Here is a 13,038-nt window from a genome sequence, read left to right as displayed (position 1 = left end):
TTAGAGGGAAATAATGTGAAATGTACATAATATTAAGCAGATGGAGATGAAATAACCGGGATGTAAACTACACTAAGAATCTAGTTATTACATGGACTAACGCAAAGTATGGAGATGAAGAATTATAGGATGGACAAATGCTGATAATAAATGGTGAGGTATCATCAGACAGTGAGGGAAAATGATAATTTAGTACAGAAACTTAAGGATAAGAAATGCTTAAATGAAAACATGGACAGGAGTTTGGTTAAAGAACATAAAAGACAAAGTTGTTGAAAAGAAAGGGGACTTTTCATTTACGTGTTTAAGTACATTCTGGACTAAAGCTAGTCAAGAGGACCTGTATTAAAAAAACAAAATGGCTGTTAACTACATACCATTTGAGTTCTGAGGGGGTAGAGAGTTATTCGGAGTCAAGCTAGAGGAGAGGAGCATACAAGTCAGCGTGAAAAAGGAGTGGATTTTATGCAGGCAGCAGTGTTGGAGCATCTTGTGGATCAAAGCTATTCCAGCAGTATAGCAGCAGGGAAGAGTAGCATTAAGATATCAGATAGGTAGAAAGAGCCTGAAGCCAGTGAGAGAGAGAGAAGACAGAAGGTGTGCTCACAGGAGGCCATCAGTTCAAGGTCAAGGAGAGATGTGGAGAAATAGCAGCTGAGTCAAGTGACTTGGAGAGTTGAGGTAGGTACCCGCTTCTTGGAGGGGTCAATCAGGAGCAAACGGCTACAGGGAGAATAAAAAACTGTATCCTCTGCTCACTCTTTGTTGATGGTTGGCTTTTGAGTTTTATAATCACTACTGAACAAAAGCGAGAAAGGGCCTCTACCGATGATGGAATATTTGCTAATTCTCAGGCCAAATACATCTGCACAGATAAGAAGGAGATTAAAAGAAAAACCAGCAATGAAATGAGAAGAAACCACCCATAAAAATAACAGCAGGGCACACAAAGAGCAAGGGCAGAACTTCTACTTATGTCAAATGATGATTACACAGGGTTAGAACTAGTGTGAAGATGCAACCCCTACCCACCATCAAAATCTTTAAAAACAATTATGCAGAAGAAAGGATAATAGATATTACTCAAAAAGCAATACCACAAGTGTTTCAAATACATCATCATCAACAATAAAAATGTACTTAAGGGTTTAAAAACCAAAAACCTCTCACTCATAAGTGAGGATATCGGTTAATTTTAATTGATTAAAAGCTGTCAAACAATAGAAAATGGCTTTTGTCTATTTTCCATCCGTTTGGAAATCTATGAGGAAAAGCCTAGGAGCGGTATCAATGCTCAGCATGTAACCTGTAGTAGAGAGATAAAGGCTGCAGATGAGAAGGTGAAAACAACTAATACTAACACTTCAATGGGCAGATAAACGATGCCAAATAGAAATAACCATCACAAAAAATAAGAGCCATGAGTCCATGTGACTACAAATAATGTATATAACAAAACTTCCAGAAAAAGTGATAACCGTGATAAAGAATGAACATACTTACCAAGGAGAATTAAACATTTTTCTCAAGTGTCTAAACTTAAAAAATAATTTAATTTATGTATTAACATTTTATATTTACTAACTATTCTTGAAATATTCCTGGGAACAACTATGTTTGACATGCGTAGACATTTACAAAAATACATGATATATGATATCTTTTTTGTACACAATTTGGGACCATTCTCCTTTGAAAAACAACTTCTGTCTGACAATCTGCTTTTAGATTTTTGTTCAAGGGAAGCCACATTATTGCATTAAAACCCAAAGGTCAGACATCTGTGAAACATTGTGTTAAAAGCCAAGAAGCTGAGGCAGAAAAATTCTTTCTGCTTCATCTCACTATAAATTGCAGATCAAACAGTGATCTGGATTGACAATGGCTATACCATCTGAAATGAATTGCGTTCCATTTAACATCTAAAATGTCATACTGGCATTGTGTGTGACTTTAATTTCCAACTGCCCAGGCTTGTACATGGTATTTGTACCTTTCAAATATGCTTTTTGACCTTCAAATGATAGGACTTTATACTTAGAACGAACAAGCAAAAGTTTGTTACATTCACTGTAGCCAGTGATTGCATATTTGCTTATTCCTTTATTTTTTTAAATATATTTACTTTGTGAATAAACACAAGAAATATAGTTTTGACCACTTTTAGCAGATGGTAACTTACAAAGAAGAATACTTTTAGCATTCCATGAAATGGGCAATCTTTGAAAATAGGAACTTGAAACCCATTTTCTCAGCAGAATCAAGAATAGAGTTAACAGGTATAACTCTAATAATTATCATATATTTGGTGTCTACTCTATGCCACATACTTTATATTGATGGTTGTTAAACCTCACAATACAGTTGTTTAAAATGTCCTCAACTTTTTTATTCTCTGAAAAGAGCAGATTACTATGAAGATAAGATAAAACCACCATTACAGAAATTCATTTTGAAAAAGCAAATTAAAAAAGGAGAATGTTTTACGTCTTGACTTTCACATAATATTTTCCCAGATTCCTTTCCAATACACGTCCATCTAAAAGTAATGTTAAAGAGGAAAAAAATCTTTATTTGGAGCTCCTATTAGTGTAAATGAAAATTAACCAAACGATAAAAACTTCTTTATGTAGAAGTGATAAGGATGGAAGAGAAAGCACAGGTGACTGAACAGAGGCAATGTTCATAAAGCTAAAGGATGGGCTTTGGAGTCACGCTAGTCTTTGAGAATCAGGTCCACCAATTATTAGTTTTGTTAACCTGGAAAAATTTACTTCTCTGAGCTTCAATTTCCTCATCTAAAGATGGGATTGATGATGCTTACCTCAGAGAACTGGTCTAAGAAAAATATTAGGTAATGCCTGAAAGCAGACAAATCAATGTAAAATCAACAATGTACATTCTTTTCGTACTAAAATCATTTTTTAAAAATGAGCTGTACTTGTTGTCATGCAATCCGCAAAATAAATATCTCTCTCCCTGTTGTATCAGGCCATCCCACAGTTTTTCTAGCCATTTTTCTGGCCTGAGTTATATTCAAATGTTTAACAACACATTCAACGTGGGCACTGACCAATCGGAACCAACAGGAGCTGTGATTCTAGAGAACTCCTGCTATGCCAGGCACTAAAACAGTTTCTCAGTGGTGGTTGGGAGTAAGGGTGTCTGGAATATCTCGGGGAAGTTCCTGACGTGGCGAGGGCAGTAAAGCCCTCTTCAGCCAGTGCTACTGAAGAATTCAGTTTTTTAACAACCAATACAGCTATACTAGTGCAAACCAGATGAACATCAAGCCTATTTATTTTCTTGGCATTTTAAAAAACCTAGTTTGGTATACTAACAAAGTTTCAATACCTCTTTCGATTTAATGTTCAAGATTGAATGTAGCTCATAAAACCTGACATGGAAAAGATGAAGATGGCGGAGCTGCTCAGCTGCGTGATATTTCTACCTACACTTCTACTCCTTCTCTATCGCTCCCTGTCTTCCCTCTGGCTCGTACCAGAGCGAGAGACGAGGGGTGAGCTACAAAAAAGGCTTCTCTGACCATGACTCAGTATTCTGGCATTGGTGCTCTCCATGTGTTCTTCAGATCCCCCCTCCGCACTGTTCCCTGAGACAGGCAATGCCATCTCATGCTGATCTCTTTAGATTTCCTCTCAGTCACTCTCAAGGAGAGCTCTTCCTGTTGGAGACACAGTGCCCTGGAAGGTTGCCTCTTTGGGTGGAGTCACTCTGAATCTCATTTAAGTCTCACGAGTTCCTTCTGTCTCATCAGACTCTGCCCTTTTGCCCCTCTTCTTTATAAGTACAGAGCTGACCCATTGCCCTTTTCTTCTCAGTCTCGCATCAGAGGCAGCTCTGGCCAGCCTGGCACCTTTTAACTTTTCAAGGTAAGAGTCTGGCACCAGCCGGTAGGTTCTATAAATGGCAGAGGACACAAGTCATGTTTTCCAGATAGTTCTTTGAACTGTTCTCTCAGAACTCCCGCTCAAAACTGAAACCCAAGGGAAAAACGTCCTATTTATTATGCTATATTTTTGAATAAGAAAAAGGAATACTGTTTTCTCTGACTTTGTCCTTTGGCTAAGAGGAAATCACCCTCCTCAGAACTCCTCCTCAAATTTCTAGTCACATTTTATTCTATCTTATATAGATGAACTTTCTCCTAACTCCAAAAAAGTTAGGTCCCAACAGTCTCAACTAGGGTTTGCCCTTTTCGGTGATTTGAGACAAAATAGTAGGCTGTGGCCTTTGGCCTTGAGAAGCCCACGCCCCAGGAAGCCTCTCATTTGTTTTTGCTACAACATCAAGAATGTAACCAGTTAACAGAGGTTCTGCTGCAATTTCAAATTTTTATTGTACCTCCTGTGCTCTTTGTCTTCCTTTCAGCTGATTTGTACTCTCTCCTGTTATAGCCATTCAATTCTACGCATCCTTGTTCTCTGCATGGCTTACCTGATCTTTCATCTTTTTCTTTGGCTTCATCTCTTATGTGACCATGCCACCCCAAACGGTCAAAAGCAATAGTGTGTTCAAGATTGGGCATCTCCCTTGAACTTTATTTCAGCTAGCTTCTTTTCCTTATTTTATTATAAATTCATATTCAAGCAACTAGTTATTCTATGCTTTATTCACAATGGTAAAAATTTGGAGAAAATTTCAATACACAATAATAAAGACCCATGAAATTCTAAATAATATGATACAAGTAACAAATAAATGTAAATATACAAAATTGATGCATAAATTGCAATGGGTTACAAAATAGTATGTTCAGGATGAAAAGAAGTTAAATTTGATTGATAATTAAAAATACATCTTCTACCAATATTCAGTTTAAAAAAATTGGGAAACAGTAACATTTAGCTTTAAAATAGAAAGGAAAAAAGAAATGAAAGATTCAGAAAACAAGTTCCACAAATCAATGTCCTGAAAAATTAGAGATGACTTGATTTTTTAACCTTTGTTTCCAATATTTATCTTTTCACAAAGCAATAAACAATCACTAAAGAAGACAAAAGCGAACTCATAACATAAAAACAAATTAAACGTACATAAAGGATAGCCATAATTAGACAAACCCAGAGAGAACCACTGTATCCCGAGTACACACCTTTTTCAAACACATTTTCAAGTGTAGGTAGCTAAAATTCCTATATGTGTGAAAATGAATTTATAAACCACCTGTTCCACTTACACAAATAGATAGAAGGAGTAGATAGAAGGAAGGCCAAAATTTGAAAGTTCTTGATAGTCCTCCTAACTTCCAACAGAAATAAAACAAGTATAGATGCGTAAGTCTTTCCTTTAGCACAGGCATATATGAGACTTTGGATGTGTTGATACGAGTCCTGAGCTTAGCAGAGTGGAGAATAAACTTTCGCTGCAGGGAAAAATAAGGGAATTAAGCTTTGGAGAAGATCAAGGGATTAATAAAGTCAGAAAAAATAACTATGTTGGTAGATATTAAGGGGTGGGTGGGTAAGTGTCTAACTATGTCATGAGTACGTCCCCTGCTTTACTGTAATTCTTTATTAAAATTTGCAGCTACACAGAAATACTTCTGGCACTTTCAGAGTTTAACTAGAGCTAGGGTGGAGAGGTGAGGGGTAAAAAGGACTTACATGACTGGTAAATGGTCTGGTTCTGTTTTGATTATGTAGAGGGAGAAATCAAAGAAATAGATTGAGTTCCACATACAAAGAAAGTCTCAGCAGAAGATAGTGGATAACCATAACAATTATAAGAAGAAGAGTCCTGGCTTCCAGAACTCATGAACACAAATAACCATAAGAAGGAAGCCCATAAAGAAATTCACAGAAAAATTTTAAAGGTTATTAGACTTCCCTCAAATAATAAAAGAGATGGATTTAGTATCTTATTAACACTAAGGATTTTATGTGTTTAATCTAGCTGAAATATATACATCTCATCATAAAAATAAAATTATAACATGAATGCTATATTGTCTCTTACCATAATTTATTTATTTCAAACCCCTAATTCTCTACATTTCTATAATCTTAATTCTCTTAATATTAAAATATCACAGAACAAAAATAAGCTGCCAGTGAGTTAATTGTAAAAAACTTCAGGAAAATAGCTTAAAATCTGAAAGATATGCAAATATGCTTAGGGGAAACATTTTCTTTAATAAAGTATTGTTTTACTTCAATTTTCTTCTAAATTATTTTCAGAAACAGTATTTGTGTTGGATTTGATTTTGTTCATAGTGTCATGAATCCTCTTTCTAGATTGCTAAGGACAAAAAGAATAGCATGAAAGTCTTAGGCTATTTTAGTAAATGTGTGGGCGGTGTTATGCTGAGATGATTGTGTACATATTGTACTACAAAGCAAATAAGTAATATTGCTATTTTGGGAAAGTGGGAGTTCACCCATAAGAGAAAAGTAATATAGTTTCAAAGTTGAAGAGATTAAGCAATAACCTTGGAGTCCTAAATTTGAATTGCAATTATTACTGTGAACTCATGATGTGTTTTACCTGGGAGTTCACCCATAAGAGAAAAGTAATATAGTTTCAAAGTTGAAGAGATTAAGCAATAACCTTGGAGTCCTAAATTTGAATTGCAATTATTACTGTGAACTCATGATGTGTTTTACCATTAACAAAAATGCGTTGGTTACCATTAACAAAATAAAATCCTAGATATATGTGTGGTAGACTGAATAATGGTACCTCAAAGATGTCAACTCCCTAATCCTCAGACCCGCAAATGTTAACTTATAAAGCAAAGGGGTCTATAGGGCAGATGTAATTAAGTTAAGGATTTGGGTGTAGGAAGATTATCCTGGATTATCCAAGTGGGCCCAATACAATCAAAAGGGTCCTTATAACAAGGATGCAGAGTTAAGAGTCAGACAGAAGGCGATATGACCACAGAAGCTGAAGAACTGAGGGCGATTGGAAATCCTCTGCAGCTAGCTTTGAACATGGCAGATGGGATCAGTAGCCAAAGAATGCACGCGGCCTCTAGAAGCTAGAGAAGACTAATAGATTCTCACAGCTTCCAGAAGGAATACAGCCCTTTAGATCCATTTTAGGCTTCTGACCTCAAGAGCTGTAAGAGAACAAATTTATTCTTTTAAGCCACTGTTTGTAGTAATTTGTTAGTGTAACAACAGAAAACAAATACAGCATCTCCTGAAAAAGATCTAGAAATAATGACAATACTTTCAAATGAGTCCACTAACCACTTAGATTGCATCTGAATAGATTGTATCTGAATAGAATTTTCTACCAAAAGGAATCAGTCAGGTGTCCTTAAGAAATGGCTGATTGAAGCGTGGGTCAGAACAGGTACAAGATATTCCTAAGAACATCTTGTAAAACCAGACAACAAACATGATATTGAAGGTTACTAGGATCATGTCAAAAAGTCCCAGAAACCAATTTGAAAAGCTTCTCCCTCGTAAAATTGAGGCAATTTGACCATCAATAAGAATGATAACTGCAGTAAATTAAAATTCATCACACATATTTAAACCTATGCATGCATAATGATATCAAAACAAAGCCAAGAAGTTAAAAGAAAAAAATGAAATAAAACAAAAAAGCTCATTGGTCACTATTAGAGAATGAGAGGTAACTAACTCATTGTATTTAAAACTGAGTAGGGGGTGGTCCAGCGGCATAGTGGTTACGTTTGTGCACGCTCTGCTTCCGTGGCCTAGGGTTCACAGGTTTGAATCCTGGGCGTGGACCTAGCACCACTTGTCAAACCATGCTGAGGTGGCATCCCACATAAAAAAAAGAGAGGAAGATTAGCACAGATGTTAGCCTAGGGCCAATCTTCCTTGCCAAAACCCCCCAAAAACAAAAAAAAAACCACAACTGAATAATAAAGGGAAGCAATCAAGAGTTTAACTCTTCTTACTATACAAAGTGTACTTCAGTGCAAATAAATAATTGATAGGAAAGTTACTTTTTATAAAATTATGCCAATTTGTTTTTAATGAAAGAATGATAGAAATAGAATATCACTATTATCCAACTCCTAATAATGTAGTGGCTTATAGAAAAGATCATCAATGGCTGTTAGCACTTAATAAAGAGAGACAATCAGATATCATGTATCTTCTGATAGAAATGCCTATGACCTAAGAAATGCTCCTGCCAAAAAAAATGGACCTGATTCCATAAATCTAATTTCATTTTGTTCCCCAGAAAAATAGGAGACAATCTAACATGTTACACGAATCTGTGAGATTATATTTAATAGCCAGATTCTGAGAGCTCTATAGACAATTTACCTGAAATTAGTAACTTTTTATTCAGGTATGATAAGGGTGTTGTAGCTATGTGTATTTAAACTATTCTTATCTTTTAGAGATATATGCTTATATGATTATAATTTAAATTATGTGATCTCTGAGATTTGCTTTAAAATAATCCAGGAGAGAGGTATAGATGAAATGAGTTTGGCTTAGAGTTGATAATTGTTGAAGATACGTGGAAAGACTTTTTCATATGTTTGAAGTTTATCCTTATGAAAAGTTAAAAAAAAATTGTGTTTCCATAATTTCTGTGAGAAATTTGGGAGAATCAAATAAGACAAATAGAGAAAAGTGTATCTCCTTTTGTTTTAAATTTTATGTGTGTGTGTGAGGAAGATTCACCCTGAGCTAACATCATTGTCCATCTTCCTCTCTTTTTTGCTTGAAGAAGATTAGCTCTGAGCTAATATCTGTGCCCATATTCCTCTACTTTGTACGTGGGATGCCCCCACAGCATGGCTGATGAGTGGAGTAGGTCCATACCTGAGATCTGAACCTGTGAACCCGGTGCACCAAAGTGGAGTGCATGGAATTTTAAAGATTCGGCACGAGGTCGGCCCCGAAAAGTGTATCTTTTAACTGATCACACGTACCATTTTTAAATTAGGCACTATTGCAAACAGCATATGAATAATTCTAGAGACATCTTGAGGAGATATATTCTAAAAGCACACACTTATACAGAAATGACCATCACTGAAGATTTTGAAACTGTGTTTATTTTAAAAGTTGGAAGGATCTTGATGTAATCTGTATGAGATAGATAATTTCACCATTTGCCAGTGATTCGAGCTAGTAGTTTGACTAAGTTACCTGTATATTTTGGTATAACTTGTCCCAAAGTTAAAGGGAAACTTCACCAATGCACACACTGATATAATAAAGGGGAAAATTATAAATCACAGCCAATCCTCAGAATAATTTTATTTCCGTGAGAAGAAGTGGAGCAGATTCATTTCTTCCTGGAATAGAGAATAAGGTTCAGCTGTTATGAAAACCCTAGAAGGTTTGTTATTGGAACTGCAGATACTTCTAAAGGTAGCCACTTCTGACCCTTACGACACATTCCACCTTGTGGAAAGCATGAGTCTAATTCCATCTCTCTCCCGGGCTGTGTTGTGCTCAAAGACCCATAATGAATGACATTCTCCAGCCCTTTCTCTGGAACAAGGCCTGTGGTTTGGGTTTAATATTGTTTACCTTTAAATTTATTTCTAGCACCTAAGGTGCCTGGAATTTAGTTTTTGCTCAATATTTATTGAACACTTATAAATAAGAGAATAGTTTATTCTCACTCTATTCTCACTCTTTCTAGTAAAGAAGCATCAGTTTCTTTACTACATATTTTGATGGGAAGTGCTTGGATAAAATAAAGAAAAGTAAAGTATTAATAGGTTATATTTCAGGTATCACGGCTTTCAGGGTAAATCTTTGTCTTAGATTCCTGTTGCTGCTGCAACAAATTGCCACAACAGTGGCTGACAACAACACAAATTTATTATTTTATAGTTCTAGACGTCAAGAGCCTGAAATGGGATTCAATGAATCAAAGTCAAGGTGGCAGGAAGGTTGCACTCCTTCTGAGGCTGTGGGGGAGGATCTCTTCCCTTTCCTTTCCAGCTTGTAGAGCCAGGAGGCATTCCTTGGCTCATGCCCCATTTTCCATGTTCAAAGCCAGCACAGTAGTATCTTCAAATCTCTCACCTTTGCTTCCACTCTCACATCTTCTCTCTCACTGTGATTCCCCTGTGTCCCTCTTATAAAAACACTAGCGATTAATCAGTTCCACTTGGATAATCTAGAATTATCTCCCTTTTCAAGATTAATGTAACCACATCTGAAAAATCCCTTTTATCACATAAGGTAATATATTCATAGGTTCTGCGCATTTGGGAATGAACATCTTTGGGAGGCCATTATTCTATCTACCATACATTTATCCTGAAACAAATAATAAATTACTTATAATTTTAATTTCTGTTGGGAGGAGAGTTGGGGAGGAACTGTGTCAGGACTGTTTCCAAAAACGTCTTGCTAAGAGTATTGTGGTGATGAGCCAAGAGGCTAATTTATGGTTATGATCACTATTGATCAAAGATTGATCAACCACCTCTGGATTACCTTGAAAACAAAACAGAGGCAGAGAACTCCATATAAAGCTAATTTGATCATATGCATAGGGAATTATAGATATATAATTTTTTATTATATATATAAAGATACATCTTATATATCTTTATATATAAATATATATTATTATATATAAATATATATTACTTGTGACTGTGAGAGAGATATATGAAGCCACATGCTTTTGCTCTCTCTCTCTACTCCAACCATGCATTTATTTAAGGGTAAGAAAAGTTGGCTAGAAGGTATAATTATCTTTAAATGCACTTTTCCTCTCAATATGCTAAAGCATCAAGTTATTTAAAAATAAAATGTTATACTTGCACAACAATGGGAATACAGTTCACCTGTGAATTATGTTGAAATGAATCCAGAAAGATAATCAAGTTGTACTCACAGATTAATTGCTTCAGAGACATGTTGGCAGCACAAAATAATGTAGGAATGAGAAATCTATCAAATAATAGCTAGGAAAAGAACTACAGAATTGCAGTTCAGGCAGATAATATTTTACCGAAATGCCTTAATTCCTACAGTTGAAAACCACCATCTGAAATCACACTGCAGTCCTCTCTACAAATGAGTTATTGTCCAATTGATAGAGTTCAAAAGAATATTAGAGAAATGGAGCATCTACTTTGATTTACAATTCTAGCATATATAATTATTAATACAAAATAATCTTTGGCCCTAGGTTTTCTACTATTAAATAGGTAGACAAAGAATCATTTCAATCAAATTGTTGTAATCATTCTTTTCTACCTCCAGAGAATATGACTAAGCCTCCGGCTTGCTATGTCTTCCACGTATGATTTAACAGGAGTTGGAGTCATGGCATGTGGCATGAGATTCTGCCTGTCATTTGTTAAAAACAGGAAATTTTGCACAGGTTTCAACTTATCCAACCCTTAGTTTCCTCTAAGAAAACAACTGAACTCTTGGCCATCCCCTGTATTACGAAACAATAGGAAAATTAGAGGAGAAAAGTATGAGTAGAGAGAGAAATTCTAAGTCAGACAAAATCACTGGACATACTGAAAATTAAAGAGAAAGTAACGTTCAGACATTAAAACTGCACTGCTTAGAGTTTAAGATTTAATAACCTGGTAGATGTAACCAGATATGAAAAAATCCTCAATATTTCTATGGAGTTTAGAGGTTTAAAAACACTTTCTCATTTATTTCCCCAGTTGATTATCGCATAAGCCAGTTAAATACCAAGAAAAAGTTACAAGTTTCCTCTTTTTACAGATGAGCAAACTGACGATCAAAATGTTAAGTAAATAGCCCAACACTCACAAAACTATATTTCCTATTTTTTAATTTAATTCATTTACATATCCACTTATTTAATTAGTACAAATTGTTTAGTATTTTTTATGCTCCAGGCAGTACACTAGATGTTAGGCATATAGTGGTGAGCAAAAAAGGCAAAGCATCTGCCTTCATTGGGTTTATTTCAGATTCTAGAGGGAGACACATGTAAATTGACAAAGATATATATAATTATAATTTGAAATAAGTGCTCCCTTTTTATGAAGTCTTTTCTGAAGGTCTTCTGTTGAGACTAGAGAGATAAAAAGGAGGCAGCCAAGTGACGGATGAGAAGAGGGCTCCAGGCAAGAGGAACATCACTGTTTCAAGGGCTCTCCTATTTACTAGTCTAGCCCAGAATCATTAGCAACATTGTATGTGTATGTTTGTTTGTGTGTGGGGGTGGGGTATGTGGGAGGAGTCCTTCCTCTCTCTATCATAGGTCTCACTTCCTCAGACCATGGCCTTCTAGCTAAGTTTACTGTGAAGCTTTACATAAGAATATAAAGTATGAGAGACCGAACGGGAGAAAGAGAAAGTGGTCATGTCTGATACTTTTGAGTACATGGTAAGAAAATCTTGGCTCCAGGAAACTTCCACTTGCACATGGATTTGCTGAACCAAAGTGTCTAGAGTAAAGTGGTAGGGGTCTGTGGGCACAAATAATCATAACCAATCTATAAATCAAAATTGAGGTGAGTTTATTATGAGCTAGATCTGAGGACTAGCCTGGGGTCTTTTTTCCCCTAGGAAGGAAGGGCACCAAAGAAGTAGCATTGTGCAAAGTGCTTATATACCATCAAAGAGCATGTATCACATATGATTGGAACGTCCCTTTTACAATAGTCACAAGATTACCTAGCTGGCACAGTGATTCACACAGCAATTGATGAACACAGCAGGTAGCAGGTCTGTGGTCTTGAGCTGGGTGGTCACAGTAGGTCAGCAATCAATCTCTAGTCTAGGGAGAGATGCTTATCCTTAAGGAAATGCTGATGTGTGGAAAGTTATAGTTTTCTTTATCTTAAAGGGCAATGTTCTTGTCTTTGGGACATAGTAAATACTTAAAGCAGATATACAATGCATGTTCAGTGGCTACGTCAGGCCCTTTTGGAAAAACAAGGTCAGGCCAAATGATTTTTATACTAAATGGCTTCCTCATATACTCCAACATATCCTATTGTTTGCCATTTATCAGGCCACATCAGTAAAATTTCCCATATATGATGGCTCAATTCCATCTTGCAAAATGTGGCACTCAGTAAATTCTTTTACATCTCGGCAACAAGGGGAT

At 35.9% G+C, this 13,038-nt stretch overlaps 1 protein-coding gene and 1 long non-coding RNA gene across 4 annotated transcripts in view; one reads left to right on the top strand and one right to left on the bottom strand.

Moving 5' to 3' along the window:
• Positions 1-13,038, top strand: part of ZWINT (ZW10 interacting kinetochore protein) — a 76,166-nt gene that overhangs the window by 16,769 nt on the left and 46,359 nt on the right. The gene's annotated exons all lie outside the window — the stretch shown is intronic.
• LOC106782059 (uncharacterized) overlaps positions 1-13,038 on the bottom strand; it is a 90,383-nt gene that overhangs the window by 50,274 nt on the left and 27,071 nt on the right. The window contains exons 4-5 of one of the 3 annotated variants that reach the window (XR_001378916.3): positions 9,114-9,262; positions 4,616-7,084 (exon numbers count right to left, since the gene is read on the bottom strand). The exons of 1 other annotated variant lie outside the window; for it this stretch is intronic. This is a non-coding gene — a long non-coding RNA (uncharacterized lncRNA). Of the gene's footprint in view, positions 1-4,615; positions 7,085-9,113; positions 9,263-13,038 lie in introns of those variants that run through there. One more of the 3 variants, XR_002808726.2, reaches the window with a different exon arrangement.

The sequence above is a fragment of the Equus caballus genome, chromosome 1 (assembly GCF_041296265.1).
Source record: "Equus caballus isolate H_3958 breed thoroughbred chromosome 1, TB-T2T, whole genome shotgun sequence".
In the NCBI taxonomy this organism is placed as follows: domain Eukaryota; kingdom Metazoa; phylum Chordata; class Mammalia; order Perissodactyla; family Equidae; genus Equus; species Equus caballus.
This window is presented reverse-complemented; position numbering and strand designations above follow the sequence as displayed.